This window comes from Rhea pennata, chromosome Z (assembly GCF_028389875.1).
Source record: "Rhea pennata isolate bPtePen1 chromosome Z, bPtePen1.pri, whole genome shotgun sequence".
Lineage (NCBI taxonomy): Eukaryota > Metazoa > Chordata > Aves > Rheiformes > Rheidae > Rhea > Rhea pennata.
In genome coordinates this window covers 35,337,087-35,349,308 of record NC_084702.1, presented here as the reverse complement: position 1 = coordinate 35,349,308, position 12,222 = coordinate 35,337,087, and positions in this window count along the sequence as shown.

The window sequence follows — 12,222 nt, the reverse complement described above, 5'->3', positions numbered from 1 at the left end:
TCTGTAAATATTCTTAAATTCACATTAGCTTTCTTTTCTCTGGATGAATAACATAGCTATCACACAAAGGTTATTCTTTCCCGTTCTTAGCCCATTTCAAAGGCTTGTATAGCTGGCCTTTTCCTGAACATAACATGAAGCTTATTCATTCCTAGGTTTCAATAGGTACTATTACTACACTGCTACTGTTAGTACTGCCATAATGCATTGAAACATGGTGACTGACCAGAATGTTATTGCTGCCTCTCCTACAAACACAGCAGAGACTCTGGTCCTGCCCTACAAGAGATGTTTCTTATCTAACATAAGAAACAATTTGACAAACAAGAAAACTGGCTCTGATCATAAAGGCCTGTGACCCATCCTGTTCCCCAGCAAAGTACTAGGCAGTGTACCTTTAAGGTCCATTATAGTGTCTCTGCCATTTCAGCCTCTGAGATGGACAGTGTTAGCACTGTGGGACAAGACCTGACACAGCAAGAGGGAATGGGCTGCCAGGAACCTAAAAACTGGTAATTAAAACAAGTTTTATAGAAAGTGGCAGCACCCTGCATATACGCATGGTTGTCTGAGATGAGACACACAAGGCTTCTGAGCTTGGAGATAAGCAGAGCTCCATGAGCAAAACAGTCTCAGAAGTCCTTACTTGTATGAATTCACAGTTTGTGGACCAAGAATATTGAGCACAATATGGGGTCAAGGAGGGCCCAAGGACCCCCAATAGGCTGGAATTTAATGTGTGACTATAAATCACCAAACACCTCCTATGACTGCAGTGGGAACCAATGAACTTAATTTGGCTTGCTGACAGCTCTCAATTCCTGGGCATCATAGTGTCCAGAAAAGATGGGATCACTTACTCACGCCTCTGAAATATACTGGTTCCTCCAACCACTTCTTCCATCGATCTTCTAACATATGATTTAATTTTATATACAAACCAAATATATATTTTTTTAGTTAAACAAATTGCAAACTTACACTGTCTAATGAAAAAAAGAAAACCTTTCCAGTAATGAAATGATAATGTAAACAGATATTGGCATAATGCTTAATACTAGTAGAGTGACACTTAAAAAGATGAAGTGTTATGTGACATCAAAGCACTTTATCGGAACTATAAAATCAATTGGAATAAAGTCTTTGCAAAGCATTACAAAAGATATAAGTTGTTATCAAGTCAATATATTCATATATCCTTGTTAAAAGGATGACATCAATTTCAAGCTCTCCACAGCAAAGACCATCTTTTTATTCTACTTTGCATTTGATCCCTCACAATAGCATTCAGTTTCACAAATAAATCTTTCATATGCTGGTAAACTACAGACTGCTTACTAATAACTTATTGTAATTTGCTGCAAAGTATTTAAAAGGAATGTCATTTCAAAAATAAAAGTCTAATCTACTGAATGGAAATAATATAGAAGTATTAAGGATTCACAAAACTACTCTGAAACTTCCTCTTAGCAGCCACATAGATATAGTGTGTAATTATATACTACTTGGGTAAGGAATTGCCTTTAACAGTGCTACCTGTATACTCAGTCATCTCAAGCACCACAAGATGGTAGCATTTCTGAACAACACTGCCACTTACTTTTCTCTCCAGCAAGTTTCAAACCACAGAATTTTCCAAAACAGCAATATTTAGATTTTTAATTTTATTTTAACATACTTACTCTTTTCAAACAATAAGCATAATATAACTTAATATATTGGACTATATTTACAGGCAGAAAAGTAAGTCTCACTTCACTCCCTCTGAAAGTGTTTATTCAGTGTGTCTTCTAAAAGCCCTGGAAAATAAATGACATCTGTTTTGTGTCCAGGTCAGTTCAATATTTTAATTAATTCTCCAGCTGAAGGAACAAAAGACATACTAATAAACCTCTGTCCACAGCAATGGAGGAGTTATCAGTATTTTGGAACACATAAGTGGAATGCAAAATAAATGGATAAACTGGATAACCAAGCTTGATAAACTGGAGAACCAAGGAGATGAAATTCAGCAAAAATGTGTAAAGAACTAAATGCAAGAAAGAGTCAATTATACCTATACAAAAAGGAAAATAACTAAGTAGCAATACTTTGAAGAGGAGAGTTTAAGCTCAAAATGATGAAAATTTCAGGACATTCCTTCAAAAGTAGGTACAAACAAACCAGGTCATTCATTCTTCATGGGGACCACAAAAAGCAAGCTGTAACCACAAACCATCAAGATTACCCTGCGTACTTAGCACTGTACCCAAATTAAGTCGACCTGCATGAGAGCTTGTTTCTTTTCCTCAAGGCTAACACAGTTACGCAGCTTCCAGAACAACTGAGAACAGAGAGACAGGGGCTCAGCGATGGCTGTACTCACCCGAGGGTAACCGAAAATGCTAACAGGTAACTCTCATGACCTACAACTGTTGACATACAGCCTGCCTAACTAAGCATGCAAGTTGCCTCTGAAAGCTCCTACCTCTTTCTACTAACGATAAAGCTTTCAAATCTGGGTGCTCTGAGCTGCACTTAAATTAGATTCCTACAAAAGACTGGAATAGATTTCTACAAAAGACTGGAAGTATGAAACCCCAAGCTAAGGGCAAAGATCTTTCAAAAGAACTTCATTTTCCCATGGATCTCCCTTCCGTCTCCCTCAGCCCTGTGAAGGCAGAGTATCAACACAAAGTTTCACAAGCAGCAGGGCTGAAGCTCAGAAGGGATCTCAAGGTAAAAAGTTCTGTGGTGTGGGCTCAATGCTGAACCATAGGCTGCTCTCAGAGTAAGAGAAGGGAACAAGGCAGTTTGGTATTATGAAACATTTTCTGACACTAAGTGTAAAAGTTCATAGGTTGCTGTGGACGCTGTGAAATATATGTTGTTGAGAGCTTTTAAAAAAACATGTCCCACGCTTTTGGCCAGGACATTTCCAATAGCTTGTTAGGGACCTACCTGAGAACATGATACTGTGACTGGAGCAGGCAGCCACCCTGTCACAAGGGCACAACAGGAGATCAGGGATGATCATACGGGTACCAGGAGTGGTCATGTCAATTGTTTTGGAACACCTTATCTGTTGGTGAGGTAAAAATTAGGAATATCTGGTTTACAGCTGATAGGCTTTTAAAATGAAGATATACTAGATGACTTCTCAGGTCCCCTTCCAGCCTTAAGCTCAGTAATTTTCATTCAAAAAGTAGGAGTTTTACCTCAGGACCAAAAGTAATTTGCTTTGTAGGCATCAATAAGGGCTAAGCGACCTACCAAAATCCAGGATTTGTGAGGTTATTCTGGTAAGAAAAGAAACAGATGGCAGAGTCATGTACTTTTCCATATGCTTTTATCTGCTTCACAGTTCAGAGTATTTATCAGTCACCTCTTCCAGTATCAACCTTTCTTTTTTTTTGTTTTTGTTTTTCCTTGAGTACTTTCCCTGATTGCATCGGACTTCAGCATCTTGTCTGTTTTTTTCGTTGTTTCTTTCTCATATTACCAAACATCTTGTTCAAAGCAATACCAGTAAACTCTCTTCATCTGTTACTTCAAATTTTCATTTGGATGCTTTTGCATTTGTTTTGGAAGAAGACATGTGCATTCGGTTTGGAAAATCGTATTACTTAAGAAACTTACTTTCATGAAATAATTAAAGGCATTGTACAACCATTTTAAGCTGAAAACAGCTGTTTAAATAAGATTCAAATCAAAAAATTAATTAAAATATTACGTTAAACATTTCTAGTACAGAAAAACTTTTAGACTGTAATTTTTTAATTATGTTGTAGAAACAACACTGACCTGTAGAATAAGACCCTTAAAGATACTGAGGGATTGAATACTTCGTACGCTGATCAAAGTACTTGAGACAATAGATAAAAGTTTTATAAAAGAAAAAATACACTTAGTACATTTAGGATTTCAACAATAAATAGAGAGTTCATTTCTTTTCTTAAAATCTGGAATGCTTTTAGCCGCAAGGATTCTAAGACTTTATTTGCTGACAATGCTGTCTTTCTTTTAAGATCTGAAGAAACCACATGAAACTTATATGCTTTTGCCATGTTACAGGTAAAGAGGACCTCTGAAGAGAAGTTCACAAGAAAATATGTTCATATATAAATGTATGTGCTAAAGCTGTATTTATACAGAAGTGTATGTACATACACTGAGAAAGCCTTTGATTATTAAGCTTATGTAGTAGTAAAAGGGACAGAAAGGCATGTATCCACTTGCAGGATGCAAATTATTTAGCAAAGACATACCTCTAGTCATCTTTGTCAACAAATTTTTTGAGATTAGTCAGAGAATTTGCTATTGCCACTGACCTAATACAGCTCTCAAGCGCTCATCAAACTGCAGAGTCCATTCCCCTCATCAACACTTCCAACCATCAAGGCTCCTGCCTATGCCAGGGTCATGCACATAATAGTCCTGCAGTCTCTAGAGGATGCTCCCAGCCTGTGCTGATGTGCAACAAAACAAATTCATCATTCTACTGATCATGTGCATGATTTAACTTGTGCAAGAACCTTCTCTACCTATGAATAAATCTGTACTTACAAAAATGAATCAAGTTGGAAAATAGGCTAAATACTCAAAATGTTTCCTGGCAGACTGGAGAAGAGAGTACATAAGGGAGGGGAGGGAAGGCATTAAAAAAAGAAAAGGTTTTGCAAGAATTAAAATTAGAACTTTTAAAACCCAAATCTTTGGGCTCTCATATTTGTACAGAGCCAAGGTGTCCACAATCATACCATCTGAAAGCCCAGACTCTTCAAGAACCTGCAGCTTCACAGCTGTGCAGCACAGGAACCTGCAAGCCTGGGAAGTCCAGAAACCTGGAAAGCTGCTAGTCTGTTCAAGGGACGCTAGGAAATATGTGAGCTCTGAAACTTGAGCAAACAAACTGGCAGGAAAGCAGGCTGACCTCATTAAAAGTTCAGGGGGGGCTGAAGGATTGTACAGCATTGTGATTCACATTCTATACACTGATTTTAGAAAATAATAATGTTTCTATGCATCTTTACTAATTTTCTCTTAGGCTTAAAAGCACTTACTTTTCTTAGTTTGCTCCCAGAGGGCTAGAGAGAAGTATAAAAGTTTTAACATGAGTTTGACATCTTGCACCATTTTCTACAAATGGGAGTTTTAATTAAAAGAACACTTACAGAAACCATCATTCTATATACTTAATTACCATTGGCAAAAATTCTGGCAAGTAACACAAATGACTCCGGTTTAGGTCAACAACAACATAAATACAAAGAGGAAGGAAAACATAAAAGTCATTAGCAAAGGAAAGGACAAACTAAAGATTTTCTTTCCACCTTTGTTCAAAACAGTTTTGTAAATGATAGTTTGTAATAGGTAAATTAAGCACTTTTTACTACCTGCACCATGCTTAAACTTTGAAAGTCAACACCAAGAGACAGTAACGTTTACTGCAAATATGCTACTATTCTTCAAAAAGGCAAACATGGCAGAGAGGAAGAGGGGCAGGCAAAGCTCAGTCCAAGTAATTCTGAGCTATCGATGAGTCCTCCTGCAATAAAGCAACATGAGAGCAGAATTTGGTATTTAAACATATTGAAATTGGACAAAAGAGTGAAAATAAAAATTCAAAGATGAGGGATCCTTACTTGCAGAAAAGATAGGCTAATGCCAAGCAGACATAAAGTAAAATCTTTCAAAGTAAATTGCTTATATTGCTTATTTTCCTGTTGCTTCTATTCAGGAATCATATTTATATTATTTTCCAAGGTCCCACAGAAAAACCACAGTTCTAAGAGGCCTCATGTTAGAGTCACAGAAATAAGATAAAATGTGAGTTTTAAATTGTTTATTGTTTCCTAGGATCTGGAGTTAAACAATAAACCTCTCAAGATTTTAAAAAATGTGATAGTATTTTAAACACCACAATGTGTTTACTACTGGAGAATGCCTGCTTAAATATGTCTGATTTAATATACACGTTTCCTTGAATTTTATCAAATTCATTAAAGCTCATCAAAATTTTCTTTGGAAAGCCTTTACTGAGTGTATTAACTAAACAGTGCTGGAATGCTGTATTTTAAGTAACAGCCTGCATGTATAGCTGTCTTTAAATCTCTAAAATCATCCTAGATTTTAGAGAGATGAATTAAGAGGAAAGTTTATAAATAAATGTATTGCCTTTTTAGCCACAAAACTCTGATAACAACATGGCTCCTACTACGTGTTGTTTCACAGATACTGAAATACATATTTATCCTTCATATAGGATATACCAAATTTTCCAACAGTTATTTATGAGCAATGCAGGTGCTAGGTTAAGAATTTCTTCCAGAATGACTGAGTTAATTTTGATTTTTTCTAGTCAATTATTATAATACAACTACAGTGTGAAGTTATTGGCCTATTTTAGTAACAGATAAAGGAAATACATTTTATACTGCATGTATCTTAGAGTGCATTCATTCCTGTGTAGGGCAACAGTTACAGATCTTAATGTAAAAATACTGAAGAAATCTTTTCAAAGACTAAATAAACTATTAGATCATGTTCTCTGACAGGCAGAATGTACTTTACAAATAAACTCACGCATAGGCTGCTTCTTGCTCCAAGACACAAAAATTATGCTAGAGTGCGCAATACTTTGAACTTTAAATAACAAACAGAATTACATATAATTAGTAGATCAGGATTGCCTCTGTTTAAAAAACGCCTGTTCAAAGTAGGAAATATAAAAATGTCATCTATTCCCACTGTGTACATATGCTTACTTTCTACAAACTTTTTTATGCCTATTAAGTAGACATCTGTGTTGACACATAAATACTCACAATGCATATACATTTTATGGGTATTTTGATATCGAAAGAAGCCTTATCCAAACCGCCATGTAGATTTACTTATGGATTTAAAGACAAAGAAACAGAGCTAAAACTGTAACATTGATCTACTTACCTCAGTAAATAGAAAATTAGGGAAATATGCAAACAAAAATCTATACGTAACAATAAACAATGAGCCCTAGCCTCCTTCTTGAGAAGTTAAGTAGTTGGTATTACAAGGATATACTAAGGACAAATAGACCGATAATCTTAACACAAGTACTGTTTTCATTGTAAAATAGACATCCTGCAGTATGCCTTGAGGACTGAGCCTTTTTTGACCTTAGCATTCAAGCTCAGAAACAATGTTTAATTTCAGTTGTAGCAGTACCCCACCACCTTGCAGTGATCTCTGAAGCAGAACAACAAAGACAAAATACCAAAGCGATTAAGGACATTCAGAGATAGAGATGCATCTCCAGCCTCACAGTGCTGATTTGTGAGACAGTTAGAAGGATAAAGATGCATGGGAAGATTGCACGTGTCTGCTTCTGCACGTTAGAGGCAGTAAATACACATTTGGGGTCTGCCTGTCACGAGGAGGAATCAAAAAAAAAGGTATTTTCCAGCAGATCTTTATTTTAATTCTTGTCCACAAGCCCTATCAAATGGCTTTTCTATATATGGGATAGATTCAATGCCAATGGAAAGCAATATTTAGCAATTACCACTGAAAAGATTATATAAATCACTCTGTTGAAATACAGTTAAAAAGTAATAGACTCCCAACTGTGAAATAGAGATGTCTATTAAGTGGTTGTTTTTTAACTTCCGATTACATTGTTTACCCAGATCTCTCATACTATTTTTCTGCTCTGTTTCTAAAGCTTCAAGGAGATGATTCTTGGAAGAAACTTGGACTAAAACGCAACATTAATACACCACTGCACTCCTGCATTTCTGACAAAGCAAAGAGTATGTACCCAGGCTTGCTGAGGCAACGTAGAGCTGCGGGGGCGAGGAGAGGAACGGAACGGAACAAGATAAAAGTGCAGCATGTCATTAGCCTCTGCACCCTTCTTGCTATTGCTGAGGTGGCCTTTCCCCCCACCTTCTTCCACTGTACTCCTTCCCCCACCTCCTCCCTCTTCCCTTCCCGCCCCCATTGCTAGAAGGCTTGGGCAAAAGCTCGCTGTTTTCTTGGGGTGGTATTTTTCACTTTAAGCTGTTTAAAGAGGATGGTGCCTGAGGCAAGTGATTTATTGCCATGCCTAAGCTAGTGCTGCCTAGATGGATTGCCACAGTCACTGCTACCACAACAGGAAACTCCCTCTTCTGTAAGCTGTGTTTTTGTTCCACCAACTAAGCAATTTTCTGCTTTGTTTACTCTGAAAGCTAATCAGGCACAAACCCCTGGATCTCCTGCTGGTAGCAACTGCAAAAGCTCAGCTCAGCTTCCCAAGCTGTTATTTCGCAGCTATCATGGTTCACAGGCAGACTGAAAGGTAGCAGATATATAACCACAAAGACTCTAATCAGACACATGGCTGGCTGGTTATCTTTGTATATCTTTGTACTTCCAGCTGATCAGTGGAGAGCCTCCTGAATCCCTTCTGCTTTTGGTCATAAACAGTGTCAACTATATCACGTCACAAAGAATTCTCAGTGTTATCACCAAAGTGGCACCTTTGATGTAGTAGACAGCATGCTAGCTGAGAAGATACAAAATGAGATCATCTCAAAATGTATTAATGCTTTACTGGCCACTAATACTTATTCTGTAAGAAGGACTCTGAACAATGTAAGTTGAGATAGGAGTATCAAGTTGTGATTACTAACATTATTGAAAAATCAGGCCATTTATTAAGAAGTTATTCAAATAGTGTACAATACTGTATAAAAGGATGCTAATGTACAATACTGTAAGTCCCTTTAAAAAAGTTTGGCCCCTGCACACAGGAATATCCTTGAAAATTACATTTTCATCACCCTGGCATGAAAGCTACATTTTGCAACAAGATCATTCCTACAGATATAAAAAGTTATTAAACTAAATCCAGCTGAAGATTTTGGCAAGAAAATGCCTTTGAGAAACAACAGCGTAGTTACTTGCTCACATAATGCTGATTTTTTGTAAGTGTCTATACTTGTCTTGTTGTTACCATTTTTTTCTTTTATTGCCAACCTAGCATTTGGAGATACCTACATGTTTACCTCCCCATTCATAAGATAACTGCTTAAGAACACAGACAGACCCCAAGCAGCTGGAAACCGAAAATGGTTAATTTGTGTGAAATATTCATGGCCTACAGCTTAGAAACACTATGAAGTAACACACATACACATACAAAAATATTTTCTGAGCATACAGTAATGACTAGATCAAATCAATGCAAAGTTAGTGTCACATTAAATTATCTGATTTGAGTCATCTTGTTTCTCTTTAGCCTCATGAGCTTTATCAATCAAGGTGGTTGCGTATGACAGAACTCATTTACATTTCATATGAGAGCTTGCATAAATGAACATGAAAGATTACTTTTTCCAGAAAAACTTCTCAGAAAACTAGTAAACACTTTTGGCTTCAGCTGGAATCAGCAGGTGCTGGAGCTTCTTAGGACTTTCAAGAATCAAGGCCTGGGTGATGTTAAGTCAGGCAAAGCCTAACTGGCTGTTAGGCCCTGCAGCATTAACTAGCCTTAATGGCCCTAGCATGCCTCACCTGGACCCCCGGCTCGCTCACTTGCTCACACCCACACCCACCCACTGGCCCTGGAGCTCTATTTAAGCTCAGGAAGTGCACTCCATTGTCCTTTCTCCTGGGTGGGCCTTATTATATCCTTGTCTCTAATCCTACCTTCAGCCTCCTCTCCTGACTGGACACCCTGGATGTGATTCGCTCCTTTGCATTGTCTGGGACTGTTGATGGACAGTCTGGGACTGTTGATGCTCCTGGACTCTGCTGTGTTTACGTGCTGTGGGGCTGTCCCCTCGTCAGGGAGGGCACTACCTGTGTTGGGGGTGCCCTGGCACTTGGTTTGTTCCACCTGCCTTGTTCAGTAGCTCTGCTCGCGCTGGCAATGTGCAATTCAACTAAAGAAATATAAGTAAGTAGTTTTCTTCTTTGGTTGTCTCAGAGTAAATGTGTTTGTGGAAGAGGGGAATAAAAATGGAGAAACCCAATGAGGATGTCAAAGGAAGTTTGGAATTATGGTGTGCCAGAAGCTTACCTGTAAAAAACACATCTTCTTAATATAGAAGACTACAAGAGAAATCACATTTTACAATCATGTTTCTTACAATCACATTTTAGGTAGAGGATGCTTGAGGAATGAGTGTTGCATGGATTAAAATAACTAGTTATAAGGATTCACAAGAAATGGCCTGTGCATGTGTAGAAAGCTACAGGTATCTTTGCATTACTTAAAAGTCCAAATACTACTTAAAATTCTTTTCTCCTCTGGCTCACTGTATCATGTCTCTCTGGCTTCTGAGGGATTTGTTTCTCCTCTTCATTTCCAGAAAACAAAAGGGCATGTGAGGAGAGGAAAATTGAAATATTGAGCGTAATTTTTTTGCCATTAAATTAATGCAAACCAGGATTTTATCACACAATGCAGTTATACCATGATGACAAAGTACTTCTGAAAATGGTGTTCCACATAAGATGCAAGTGATCTCTATTGAAAAAAAAAAAAAAAAAAAAAAGGTGTTGACAGATTCAGAATTGGGAGTTTATGCACAGGAAAGTACTACTACCAAGAAGAGCCCACAGCGGGGAGGAAAAAAGAATTAAGCTAACATTAAGAATAACAACTTGATTTCAGATAAAATTTCTTCTGCAACCAATTCAAGTACAAAATAATGAAAGAACAAATAAATGACAGATGTTCTTTGGCATATTGTTTAACTCATGATGGAAACATGAAACCTGGGAAAATAAAGGCAAGTTGAAAACTATCTTGGGCATGCCTGAAGGCTCAGGAGGCAAACACCCTGTTCTAGTCCTTTGAAGGATAATTCCAACAGCACTTTCACCTAGAAATTCAACAGGATAAAGACTGAATGCTTCAAACTAGTAGCTATTCAAAATGCCCTGATTAGGATTATGTATGTCTCTTAAACTTTGGTTTTATTAGCAAGTATCCAAAAAGCATAAAAGCAATGGAAGTGCTAAGCATCTAGCTGTGAGATGGTTTCTTAAAGTTAGAATTTGTCGTATTTACTCATTGTTACAGCTTTTGCTCATGATCTTCAGGTCTCAGATGTGCTCCTCAGCATTTTGACACAGGCCAATGTGTCAGAAAACTTGCCTAGTGATCTTGGAAGACTTTTCCTGCTAGACTCCTATGTTATCTTATTCTAAGACAAGTAAGATCAAATAAAAGTATGTTTTGACACCTCCTAAAAGGTATAAGGATACTAGACTGTTAGTAGTCTAGAAGAGCAATTATAAGGATAGCCAAAAATGAAAGGGAGTGCAATGCTTGTATAAAGTTCCTTGAAACTGTCTAAAACTCAAGCCAAGTTTCATTAACAATCAACAAATATTTGAAGGATCCAAAACAGCACAGGTACAATCTGTTTTTGTATTCAGTTCATTTTCTTTTTGGCTTTCCCCATGCTTTAAAGATTCGGTTTTCTTGCATACCTTACATCTGGGACTGTATTCCTCAGAATATTCTTTAGTCTATCCCTTTCTATAGGGGTTACATTCAGATTCAAATCTTCAGCTCAAAGTTAATGGACTCTTAAGAAGTGCTTTTGATCTTTCCCTACAAATGATTACCTGTCCTCAAGAGTCAAGGTAGAGGTCCCTTTTACAGATCAGGTACTATTTCCTATATTTGGTTAATGAATTGTGTGGGGAATAACACCAGAAACAATTTGCCTGATCCTATCAAGGTAAAATGTGAAACTCTTCCATGCTATTAATATTATTTCATCTCAAATGCATAAACTAACAAGTAAATGCAGAAAAAAAGTGGGTTTTGTGCATGTGGATTGTTATCAGTTCTTCATTCAGATTACTTCTGGAGGATAGTGAAGTTGAACCTACTGTCTATATTCTGTATTTGAGGGATTCAAGAAACACAATTGTGAGCGTCATTCCTTCAGCCAACAAAAGTGTTCAAGGAGCAAGAAAATCTGAATAGTAGACCTTGATTCCCTAGGAGATTATAGCTAAATTTTACTAGAATATGAATAAATTGTTATAAAATATAGGCAAATCTCCCAGTATGAATACAGCTTATAGTAGAAAAACTGTAACTTATTACTAAAGCTTATTCTAGGGAAATTAGTACACAATAAATAAGATGCTTTTTTTTTATTGTCTACCCTATCAATGGTAAGGCTCTCTGTTAAAACAATTACATCCACCAGAGACAATACTTCCCTACATCCTAGAAAAGCTGATATTATG